This window comes from Gossypium hirsutum, chromosome A03 (genome assembly GCF_007990345.1).
Source record: "Gossypium hirsutum isolate 1008001.06 chromosome A03, Gossypium_hirsutum_v2.1, whole genome shotgun sequence".
Classification (NCBI taxonomy): domain Eukaryota; kingdom Viridiplantae; phylum Streptophyta; class Magnoliopsida; order Malvales; family Malvaceae; genus Gossypium; species Gossypium hirsutum.
Genome location: NC_053426.1, coordinates 11,551,774 through 11,564,265, shown reverse-complemented (window position 1 = coordinate 11,564,265; position 12,492 = coordinate 11,551,774). Strand labels below are relative to the sequence as shown.

At 37.1% G+C, this 12,492-nt stretch overlaps 1 non-coding gene across 1 annotated transcript; it reads left to right on the top strand.

The window, feature by feature from the left end:
* The first annotated feature begins 1,084 nt into the window (after window positions 1–1,084).
* Window positions 1,085–1,191, top strand: LOC121226107 (small nucleolar RNA R71). The gene has a single exon (XR_005923992.1). It is a non-coding gene; the product is annotated as a small nucleolar RNA R71 (small nucleolar RNA).
* Window positions 1,192–12,492: the final 11,301 nt, after the last annotated feature.

Genomic DNA, 12,492 nt, shown 5'->3' with positions numbered 1-12,492 from the left:
TATTTTGCAAAATAGCTGAGCACACTGCGTTTAGCTCCACATGCGACGCCTCATCCAACTTTCGCTTATTTGTTAAAAGCTCATTTAAAAATTTCATTACGTTTGGCATCTGCGATAGAGCTTCAATAAACGGTAAGTTAATGTGTAATTTTTTTAAGCGTTTAAGGAATTTACCAAATTGTTAATCTGAGCGGTCTTTCCCTGTCGCGTTGAGTATGGCACACAAGGTTTATATTTGACATTCACTGATTTGTTTTTATTATGACCTACCTCACCTTGACCTTTGCTTACCACAGTTTCTTGCCTCGGTTATGGTTTAGGCTCAATGACTCCTTCGTCATCTTGAATATTAATTGCGTTGAGTTGTTCCCTTGGGTTCGGTTCAGTATTACTTAGCAAGCTACCTTGTGGTCATTCGGAGATTAGTTTGGAAAGCTGGCCTATTTGAGTTTCAAGCCCTTGGATTGATGCTTGTTGATTTTAAGTGCTGTCTCAGTGTTCTAAAAATGGGTTTCTCACACTGATATAAACTTTGAGAGCATCTCTTTAAGGTTTGGCTTCTTTTCTTGTTGATAGGGTGGTTGATGAAAACCCAGAGGATGTTGTGGTCTTTGATTTCCTTGACCGCCCCACGAGAAATTGCTTCCTCTAACATGCATTGTAAGTGTTACTATATGGGTTATTTTGGGATCGAGAGTTATTGTTACCCATATACTGGACTTGTTCCTCCTCGATGCTAGGGTTGAAAGGTTGATACTCTGTGCATGCTTCTCCTCCATTCATCTCGCACCTCATTACTGGATGTACCTGAGTAGAACCAAGTAAACCATCAATCTTTTTATTTGGAAGTTCTACCTGGTTTGACAGCATAGTAACTGAATCGACGTTATAACGCCTGCTATTTTAGTTGGCTTAGTCCTCATGACTTGCCACTGATAATTATTTAGTGACATCTCCTCTATAAACTCATGTTCATCTTCAGGGGGTTTTATTATTGATGGTTCCGCCAGCAGCTGTGTCAACCATTTGCCGAGTCGAAGGATTCAGTCCATTATGGAACATTTGAACTTGAAGCCAAAGTGGTAACCCATGGTGAGGGCACCTTCTCAGTAAGTCTTTGTATCTCTCCCATGCATCGTAAAGGGTTTCTAAGTCCATCTGCACAAACAAAGAGATATCATTACGTAATTTAGCCGTTTTAGCCGGTGGAAAATATTTTAATAGAAATTTTTCGGCCATTTGTTCCAAAGTAGTGATTGACCCTCGTGGTAATGAGTTCAACCACTGTTTATCTTTGTTTCTCAATGAAAAAGTGAATAACCGAAGACGAATGGCATCATCAGAAACACCATTAATTTTAAATGTATCCCATAGTTCCAAAAAGTTTGCTAAGTGAGTGTTGGGATCCTCATCCTGCAAACCATCAAACTGAACAAATTGCTGTATCATTTGAATAGTGTTAGGTTTTAGTTCAAAAGTATTTGCAGCTACAGCACGTCTAACTATGCTCGATTCAGTTCCTGTTAAAGAAGGTTTAGCATAATCATAAATAGTGCGTGGAGCAGGATTTTGATTAACCGCAATTGCAGGAGGTAGCTAATTGTCTTGGTTTTTAGCCATCTCTTCGGTTGGGGTTGTGTATCATCCTCTTGGTTGTTCTCTGTGTATCTTAAGCTTCGTCTTATTTCTCTTTGATGTCTGTGAACTGTGCGATCGATTTCTTCGTCAAAAAGTAGTGGTCCTGACGGGTTTCTTCTAGTAATAAACTATAAAAACCTGCCAAGAGAAAGAAAAAAGTAAATTAATAAATAAGAATAATAAAAAATTAAATTAAATTAAATTGCAAGAAAAATAAATGGCTAAATTAATAAAAATTGAGTGTTCCTAATATCTTAGTTCCCCGGCAACGGTGCTAAAAACTTGATCGCGTGATTTCGTGATAGGTTTTAAATATTTATAATTAATCATTCATTAAGCTAACTATTATCGTGATGTAGGCAAGTGTACCTATCGAACAATAGTATAGTTTTAGCAAGACCAGATTGTCGAACCCAAAGGAACTAAAAGTACTAGTAATGACTATCTTTTTATTATCTAGCCTAAGAATAAAGAGGTTTTGCTTTAACTAACTAATTATCTAAACTAAGAATTCACAGATAATGGAATTGGGGAATTGCTTTTGGGAAAATCGATTGAATTAAGACAATACCTAAGGAAAAATCCACCTAAACTGTACTTGTTATTCTGGCTCCGAATCGGACGATTTATTCATTTAACTTGTTCCGTAGAGATCACTAAGTTATGTTATTATCCCTATTCAAGACTAATAATGTCTAATCCCTAGATTGAATAATTGAGACCTTTCTCTAATTTATCCTAAACATGATATGAGAGCTTTTCAAGAGAACAAGGCTAGGGTGTTAATTAGATAAAAGTCTCAATTATTCAATCTAGGGATTAGACGTTATTAGCCTCGAATAGGGATAATAACATAACTTAGGGATCTCTACGGAACAAGTTAAATGAATAAATCATCCGATTTGGAGCCAGAATAACAAGTAAAGTCTAGGTGGATTCTTCCTTAGGTATTGTCTTAATTCAATCATTTTTCCAAAAGTAATTCCCTAATTCTATTTTCTATGAATTCTTTGTTTAGATAATTAGTTAGTTAAACAAAACCCCCTTTATTCTTAGGCTAGATAATAAAAAGACAGTCATTAATAGTACTTTTAGTTCCTTTGGGTTCGACAATCTGGTCTTGCTAAAATTATACTACTGTTCGATAGATACACTTGCCTACATCGTGATAATAGTTAGTTCAAGAACGATTAATTATAAATATATAAAACTTACCTATCACGAAAGTCGCGATCACCTGTCTAATACTAAATTTGTCATAATTAAGCAGAGTTGACTACACGCCTAGAGATAAGGTGACAAGATTTTGCCAGATTAGGGTGAAACCTATAAGGGGATCCATAGATCGAGTTAATGCAACACTAAGGCATTAATTAGAAAGAGATTTCAATTAATCAACCTAGGGTTAGACGTTATTAGTCTCGAGAGAGATAATAATATAACTTAGGGATTTCTACAAATCAAGTCAAATGAATAAATCGTCTGATTCAGAGTCAAATGACAAGTGAATTCTAGGTGGATTTTTCCTTGGGTATTGTCCTAATCAATCAAGTTTTCCCAAAAGCTTTTTCCCAATTTCTCTCTGTGCACTCTTAGTTTAGTTAATTAGTTTAGATAAGCAAATCCCTTAATTTTTAGGCTAGATAATAAAAAGAAAGTAATTACTAGTACTCTTGGTTCCTTTGGGTTCGACAATCCAGTCTTGCTAAAGCTATACTAGTATTCGATAGGTACACTTGCCATCATCATGATAATAGTTAGTTTCAAGAACGATTAATTATAAATTTTTAAAACTTGTCATGAAAATGACGTATCACCTGTGCTCAAGACTGATAAAACAACACGGGCGTGCACATTTAAACACGGGCGTGGGAGAAGCGAACGAAGTAGGACACGGTCGTGTGCACCAACACGGCCAAAGAGCATGGGCATGTGACGAATTTCAGACGCGTCCAAACTTAAAAATCGCAAAAGCCACAGGCTAAAATTAGGGCACAAGGGCGTGCCCCATGGCCGTGTGCCCCAAAATCTATATAAGCACCTCACTATTCATCATCTCCTTCCCTAAAATCTATATAAGGCACTTAGGTTTAACCCACTCACTCCATAAAAGCCTACCTTCACAAATAACCCTTAGTGAACCCCCTTGAGCCTAACAACCCATTCATTGATTTACCCTCAACATTAACTCTTAACCCATTATTATTGAAATCCCCTAAATTAACTTGATCCCTATTTTTGTCGAGATTTGATTTGAATAAATTGCTTAGCTATATTTTATTTTTGATAGATAGCCTATGTTTTTTGACTTGTTCTAAAAAAAATACAATACATACATATATATTAATAAATTGTCATTTTTTAGCTTAAAGTGTTAATTCCATATTCTGAGAAGAAGCTCACTTGTATTCAAATGATGACTAGTTATTTTTCTAGCCAGGTAATTTTTCAATTCAATCTCGATTCTAACCTTTTCTTTCAGCTTATAACCACAGCCCTTAACCAAAGTCAAGTTACAACCCTCTAAAGACCTTTTGATTGATGTATCATCTCAATATATAATGGTGCAGATTTGATTTTCATGCAAGCCTATGGTAATAACTTTTCATATTGACTAATGAGTGCTTCATTTACTGTCTTTAAACACCTCGAGTGATTTGAGTGAATCCTTAGTGAGGATGTTAAACTTTGTTATATTTTGAATCAAAGGTAGTCACTTAGATGAGGGGAGACACCTATGCTTTCGTGATAAAATGCTCAGCTTGGAATGTTTGAAACTTTGATGTCTTTCTAGTTGAATTCTCAATGTATGACTACTTATGGTTTACTTTGAGATATTATCGATAGGGATTATAAGTTGAGAAGAGTTTATTTTGACTGTGAGTTGAGGATTTTGCTTGAGGACAAGCAAACACTTAGGTGTAGGGGTATTTGATAAACCGTAATTTATACATGTTTTTATCCCATGCTTAGCACATTTATGGATGATTTCTCCTTATATTTGGTGAATTCGATGCTCCTAATCCTTTAATTTCATGTTTTATACTTAGGTGAGCATAGGAGAGTAAAAAAAGCAAGAAACGGGCCAAAAACGAAGAAAATGGACCAATAGGGGAAATCAATTCGGCTTGGACTTCCTCACACGGGTAAGCCATATGGTCGTGTCCATTTGGTAGGATTGAAGCATGAATTACACGGGTAGACTACATGCCCGTGCCTATTTAACAGCATTGACCACGATCTGAAGCAATTGCAGACGAGCATGTCACACGGGCGTGTCCCTGTCGAGCCCAAGTATAGTTCTATTCGGAAAAGGCCCCTTTTGAGGGATCTTAGGCATTTTAAAGCCTATTTAAACAACTGAGGAGGCACTAGAAAAGCAAACACGGAGTAGGAGGCAAGGAATCACTCAAGGAAAGCCGATTGATCCATCTCAGAAGCCGAATTCATCGTCAAGACTAAAGATCTCCCTTCAATTTCCTTCATGAGTTTTGAGTTTTCTTTATGTTTTGTTATCTTCATTCTTTTGAGATGTTTTCTTTCATAATTATGAACTAAAACCCCTAAATACCTAAGGGGAATAAAACCTAAGATGGATCTTGTTATTATTATTTGAATTGCATGATAAATATTTGACTTGTTCTTAATTTTGTGTTCTTAATTCTTGTTTTAATATTCCAAGATATTGATTCAAGTTTATGCGCTTATTCAGAGGAGCAAAAGTCCCTGTCTAAGAGTAAATTTGTCATAATTAAGCGGAGTTGATTGCACGCCTAGAGATAGGGTGACAAGATTTTGTCGGATTAGGGTGAAACCTAATAAGGAAGTCCATAGATCGAGTTAATACAACACTAGGGTGTTAATTAGAAAGAGATTTCAATTAATCAACCTAGGGTTAGACGTTAATAGTCTCGAGAGAGATAATAATATAACTTAGGGATTTCTACGGATCAAGTCAAATGAATAAATCGTCTAATTCAGAGTCAAATAATAAGTGAAGTCTAGGTGGGTTTTTCCTTGGGTATTGTCTTCATCAATCGAGTTTTCCAAAACATTTTCCCCAATTTTCTCTCTGTGCACCCTTAGTTTAGTTAATTTGTTTAAATAAACAAATTCCTTAATTTTTAGGCTAGATAATAAAAAGAAAGTAATTACTTGTACTCTTGGTTCCTTTGGGTTCGAAATCCGGTCTTGCTAAAGCTATACTACTGTTCGATAGGTACACTTGCCTTCATTGTGATAATAGTTAGTTTCAAGAATGATAAATTATAATTTTTTTAAAACTTGTCACGTATATCACGTATCATGTACAAACACTGCCCCTAATTATAGATCAGTAAAAGCCAAAATAAGTGGCTGTTGACACTACACGGGCGTGCGCTCGCTCGTGTGGTAGCCCGTATGCCTAAACATAGGCATATAATCGTTGAGGTCGGCCATGAGCGATTTTATGATCTGAGGCCGTTTTGGGCCATTTTGGGCCAAATTGAGCTATGTGGGCCCCACGGGCATGTAGACCCCACTCGGGTAAACCACACAGACATGTGGCGAGTATTGGGCCAGGCTGTGCAATCCACATGGCCAAGGCCATTTCTAGGCTAGGTGGGCCACACAAATGTGTGGGCTCACACTCGCAATATGGGCCGTGGGCCTATTTTCATTGTATGACTGTTAAGGTTTCACGGGTCGCCCGAGATGACTGTGGACCTACTGTTGGGTTGGTAAGTGTACTTAGACCCCCTTTTGTGGTAAAAAGACTATATTGTCCCTATGTGATAAAATGACTATGATGCCCTTATGAGATGTATGATTATATTTGAGCATGCCACTTTACATGTATTGAATACACATATGACATTATGACACGACATGATATGTTGCATGGGGATGGGTTTTATTATGATTGAAGGAAGTGTACTGTACTGGCAGCTCTGCTGCAAATATTGTTTAGTGCCGCAACCGGTACTAATTAGAGTGTTGGGATGGGTGGGTTGATTTTATCCCCACATGGAGTGTAGGGTTGGACGGAGATGGAGTGTATAGGCTGGTTAGGTAGGATCTTTTGATTGCATATCTGTACTGTACTGTCATTGAGATAGGCTCAGGCCCACACTGATACTGATACTGGAATGGGCTAAGGCCCTAACTGAAACTGGACCATTACTAAATTGGGCTTAGATCCAAACTGTATATACTCACTGATTGATTTTTTTATATGGGATTACACACTGAGTTTTCATAACTCACCCATCTGTTTATCTGTACAAGAAATCCCCAGGCTTAGGTGGGTCGATGCTACGAGGGACTCGAAGGTGGCCACGCAACTGCACGGACTTTCTCATTGGGTTTTTAAATTATGAGTAGTTTATTTTGGGTATCTTTAATGTAATAAGGCCTTTTTAAAATTTTTAAGCTTTAATTTGGGGTTTTATTTATTTGGATTTATAGCTGTTAGTAGTAGGAAGTGGGTTTTTGAAAAGATAATTTTTTGTCAAAACACCATGTTTACTCAACATGTTTTAAAAGCTTTCGTAAGAAATAACGTTTTAAAATTAATAAAAATTTAATATGATTAACTTTTTCCAAACAACTTAAGTTTTGAATGGGAACAAGACATCCTAAAATCTTCGTTAAGATCACAAAGAAGTTAAATATATAGAATGGGTTTTTCAACGATATTATTCTTTGCGAGAAACACTTCAATGTGACATCGCTGGATTCGGCCATAATGTCCGGGCCGGGTTTGGGATGTTACAAGCAATCTCACTTTCAGCTACACACTTTCAGATTATATTATCTGCACACTGTTTAAACAAAAACGGGTCTTCCCAGAAATAATCCCTACTATCATGAAGGAATTTCTTCCTTTGTTGGTATGTTATTTCTTGAGGAATTATTCCACATGCAAGATAATTGGCAAAATCAGCAAACCAAGCTGTTTCATGAATTCGAATTACCTCAAATAAGTGTTCATCTGGGAAATTATCGTTGATAGGCACATGTGATCAAGTTACTTCATCTTGCTCCAACCTCGACAGATAACCAACTACTTTATTTTCAACACCTTTTTTGTCTTGGATCTCAAGGTCAAATTTTTGGAGTAAAAGTATCCAACGAATTAGCCTCGGTTTTGCAACTTTTTTCGTGAGCAAGTATTTAATGGCCGCATGGTCAGTAAATACTGTAACTTTGGTTCCTATAAGATATGAGCTGAATTTGTCAAAAGCAAAGACTATAGCAAATAGTTCCTTTTCAGTTATCGTATAATTGAGTTAGGCTCCCGTTAAGGTTCTACTTGCATAGTAAATGGGGTGGAAAACTTTATTTTTTCTTTGACCCATCACAACTCCAACAGCATAATCACTTGCATTGCACATCAACTCAAAAGGTGTGCTCCAATTGGGTGTAATGATTATGGGGGCTGAGATTAACCATTTTTTCAGCTCTTCAAAAGCTTTTAAACGTGCTCTGTTAAAATCGAACACTGCATCTTTCCCTAACAACAAACAAAATGGTTTAGAAATTTTTGAAAAATCTTTGATAAACCTTCGATAAAAACCGGCATGGCCTAAGAAACTTCTGACTCCTTTCACACTCGTTGGGGCCTGCAATCTTTCAATTACGTCCGCCTTTGCTTTGTCAACTTCAATTTCTTTCTTTGAAATTTTATGCCCTAAGACAATCCATTCCTTAACCATAAAATGACATTTCTCCCAGTTAAGGACAAGATTCGTCTCTTCGCATCTCTTCAGTACCTTAGCCAGATTACTCAAACAAATATCATAAGTGTTACCAAAAATAAAAAAATCATCCATGAAAACTTCAACAAAAATTTCAACCATGTCAATGAATATTGCTATCATGCATCGTTGAAATGCTGCAGGAGCATTGCATAAGCCAAAAGGTATTTGCCTAAAAGCAAATGTACCATACGGACAAGTAAAGGTTGTTTTATGTTGGCCAGTTGATCTAACATCTGATCCATAAAAGGCAACAGAAAATGGTCCTTCTAAGTGGCTTTATTTAGCTTCCTGTAGTTAACACAAATTCTCCAACTAGTAACAGTTCTTGTCGGGATCAACTTGTTATGCTCATTCTCAACAATCATAATTCCACCTCTCTTTAGTACACACTGTACTAGACTTACCCACAAACTATCTGAAATAGGATAGATGATTCCTATATCCAACCATTTGATCACTTCCTTTCTCACAACTTCCTTCACAATAGGATTGAGCTTCCTTTGCCCATCAATTCGAGCTCTCTTATCTTCCTCTAGAATATTTTTGTGCATACAAAATGAAGGGCTTATACCTCCAATATCAGCTATGGTCCAACCAATTGCTTTCTTAAATTTCTTTAAAACAGAAATTAGTTGCTCCTCTTGATCTTTTGTCAGTTCTGCTGAAATAATCACAGGCAAAGTGGAACAGTCACCTAAATAAATGTATTTCAAATGGGAAGGAAGTACCTTTAGTTCGAGTGTAGGTCGTTCTTCAATTGACAACTTGTGTTGCACGAATTCTGTGACTTCCAACTCCAATGGTTCAAACCATGTGGATTGAATAAAATTTCTCGGATTGGCTTCCACCAAAACCATGTTTTCTTCACTTTCTTCATCCTCCAAAGGGTCAAACCCTAAGGCTTTCTCCAATGGATCTTCTTCAAAATTTCTTTCCATAGAAATCAAGGTTTCCAACTCTTCCATAACTGAACACTCTTCTGTTGGATCGGGAAATTTCATCGCTTTAAGAATGTTAAAAGTTACCTGATCATCTTGAGGTTGCATGGTAAGTTCGCGTTTCTGCACATCAATTAACATTCTTATTGTGGCTAGGAAAGGTTTCCCAAGGATAATTGGCACTTCATTAGCTGCTTCAAAATCTAGAATAATGAAATCAGCAGAAAAAATAAATTTATCGACTCTTACCAAAACATCCTCGATCTTTCCTTCGGGGTATGCTAAAGATCGATCCGCTAGCTAGAGTGTCACAGTTGTAGGTCTTACTTCTCCTATCCCTAGCATCTTGAAAATAGACTTAGGCATTGATCGCACGATTCGTAACAAGTAATAAATATTTATAATGAAGATCAAACCTAAACTAACTATTATTACGATGAAAAGGCAAGCGCACCTATCGAACAATAGTATAGTAATGGCCAGACCAAGATATCATATCCAAGGGAACCAAAAGTACTAGTAATAACTATCTTTTTATTATTTAACCTAGAAATAAGGAGGGGTTGTTTATTAACTAATTAACTAAACTAATTAACTAACTAAACTAAAGTAAAGAGAAAGATTGGAAAAAGACTTGGAGAAATGTAATTGATAAAGACGACACCCAAGGAGGAATCCACCTAGATTTCTCTTGTTATCTGACTCCGAACCAGAAGATTTATTCACTTGACTTGATCCGTGAGACTCCCTAACCTATATTATTATCTCTTTCGAGACTAATAACACCTAACCCTCAGTTGAATTAATTGAAATTTCTTTCTTAATTAAAACCCCTAGGGAAGCAGTAAATCGATCTATGGACTCCCATATTAGGTTTCACCTTAATCTGACAAAATCTCGTAACCCTATTTTTAGGCGTTCGATCAACTCCGCTTAATTATGCCAAATCTACTCTTAGACAGAGACTTTTGCTCCTCTGCATAAGCACATCAAATCACGAATTAATACTCGGAATATTAACTCAAGCATTAAGACACATAATTAAGAACAAATCAAGTATTTATCATATAGTTCAGATAATAATAACAAGATCCATCATAGGTTTCAACCCCCTTAGGTATCTAAGGGATTTTATAATAAAATAAGTGTACATCTCAAAAGTATGAAAATAACAAAACATAAAGAAAACTCTAAAACCCCTGAAGGAATTCTAAGAGAGATCTTCAGTCTTGGAGTAGCCCCAGCTTTTGGGATGGATCTCTGGCTTCCTTCAAGTAATTCCCGACGTGTGGTTTTGTTCTCCAGAAAATTCTGGACGAGAGCCACCCCTTTCTAAGTCATACTTAGGGTGTTTATATAGGCTTTGGATTGGCTTTCTTCCTCCCTAAGTATCCTTTTCTGTGTAAAATACAACTCTTTGAAAAAGGGACACGCTCGTGTGCCACGGTCGTGTGACGTGATTGCCAGGCCGTGTTCGATTCGTTAAATTGCACACGGCCATGTGGGTCAATGGCCAGGTCGTGTGAGTCGTGAAAGCCTTGGTTGACACCCTCGAAAGACACGGGAGTGTGAACAGCCCGTGTGGCAAGGCTTGGGCCGTGTCATCTTCTCGATTTGGTCCGTTTTGTCCCTTTTTGGCTTGTTTTTGGCTCCTTTTGACTCTTGGTGCTCTCTTGTGTACAAAACATGAAATAACTGGATTAAGAGCACCAAAATCCACAAATCTAGTGATAAACATCCATAAATATGCTAAGTATTTGGGGTAAAAATATGTATAATTTGTCGTTTATCAAGCATCAAGTTGATACTTGCTCTGAAGTCACACAAAGCTTTACCACAGTAAGATTCACCAATGTTATAGTGTATCGTAAAGATTCCTGGATCCTTCAATTTTGGTGGCAGCTTGTTTTGCAGGAACACACAGCACTCTTTTGCCAAGGCGACAGTCTCATACTCACTCAGTTATTTCTTCTTGGATAGTACATCCTTCATAAACTTCACGATTCATCATTTGTTCTAAAGCCTCCACCAATGGAATATTATGTGTAATTGCTTCAAAACATCCAAAAACTTCTTAAATTGCACCTCCTGTTTCTACTTGTGTTACTGCAATCTTTGTGGATATGGAGGTCATGGAACTTTCAGTTGAAACTTTCTAAGTAGATAAATTTGCATCCAAAGAAGATGTTAAAGTGTCTGAATTCACTAAGTTAGGATTTACCTTGTCAGTCTTTGCAGTTTCTGATTCTTTTGGTGTAGGAATTCCAATAGCTAGTTGACTTTCCTCCTTTTCAACAGGCTCATTTTCGACATCAATTAATCGGGGTTCTAGAATTTAACCACTTCGCAATTCCACTGCCTTGATATGTTCTTTACCCAAGTTTCTTAGATTCTCAGTATTGCTTGGCAAGGTTCCTTGCGGTCTATTACGAAGCTCCGTAGCTAACTAACCCATTTGGTTTAGCTAACTAACCCATTTGGTTTTCCAAATCTTTCAGTGTTGCTGCTTGGCTCTGGACCAAAACGTTATTCTTTGCATGTGCGCTTTCAACAAGTTCTCCAAACTATTTGATGCCTCAAATTGAGGTGGTTTTGAAGCTTGCTGATTAAACCATTAAGATTGTTTAGGTCTATGCTGCATAAAGTTGTTGTTTGGTCCATTTCCTTGGTTGCTACAAGAAAAGTTAGGATGATCACGCCATGGAGGATTATAGAAGTTGGACTAGGGTCCTTGTCCACTCCAATTTTGATGTTGGTTCCCCACATAGTACACTAACTCAGGATTCAATGGGCGATTCTCCAAAGAATGACCTTCCCCACAGTACACACAGGAAACTACTTCAAATGGACTTGGTGGATGAGCTGTAAAATTATTAGCATTATTAGCGGTAAACTGCATTAACATAGAGGAAATAGAGGATACCTGAGCTGACAATGAAGTGAGAGCATCAACTTCATGAACTCCAACTACACGTCTTCCTAAAACTGTTCGATTTGTTGGCCATTAATAGTTATTGCTTGCGATCCTCTCAATGATCTCATAAGCCTTATTATAAGACTTAGACAAAATTGCACCATTCGCAGAAGTATCTACCATCAATCTTGTATGTGCATTGTGACCATTATAGAATGTCTCCAACTAGATGAAGTGAGGAATCCCATGATGAGGACAT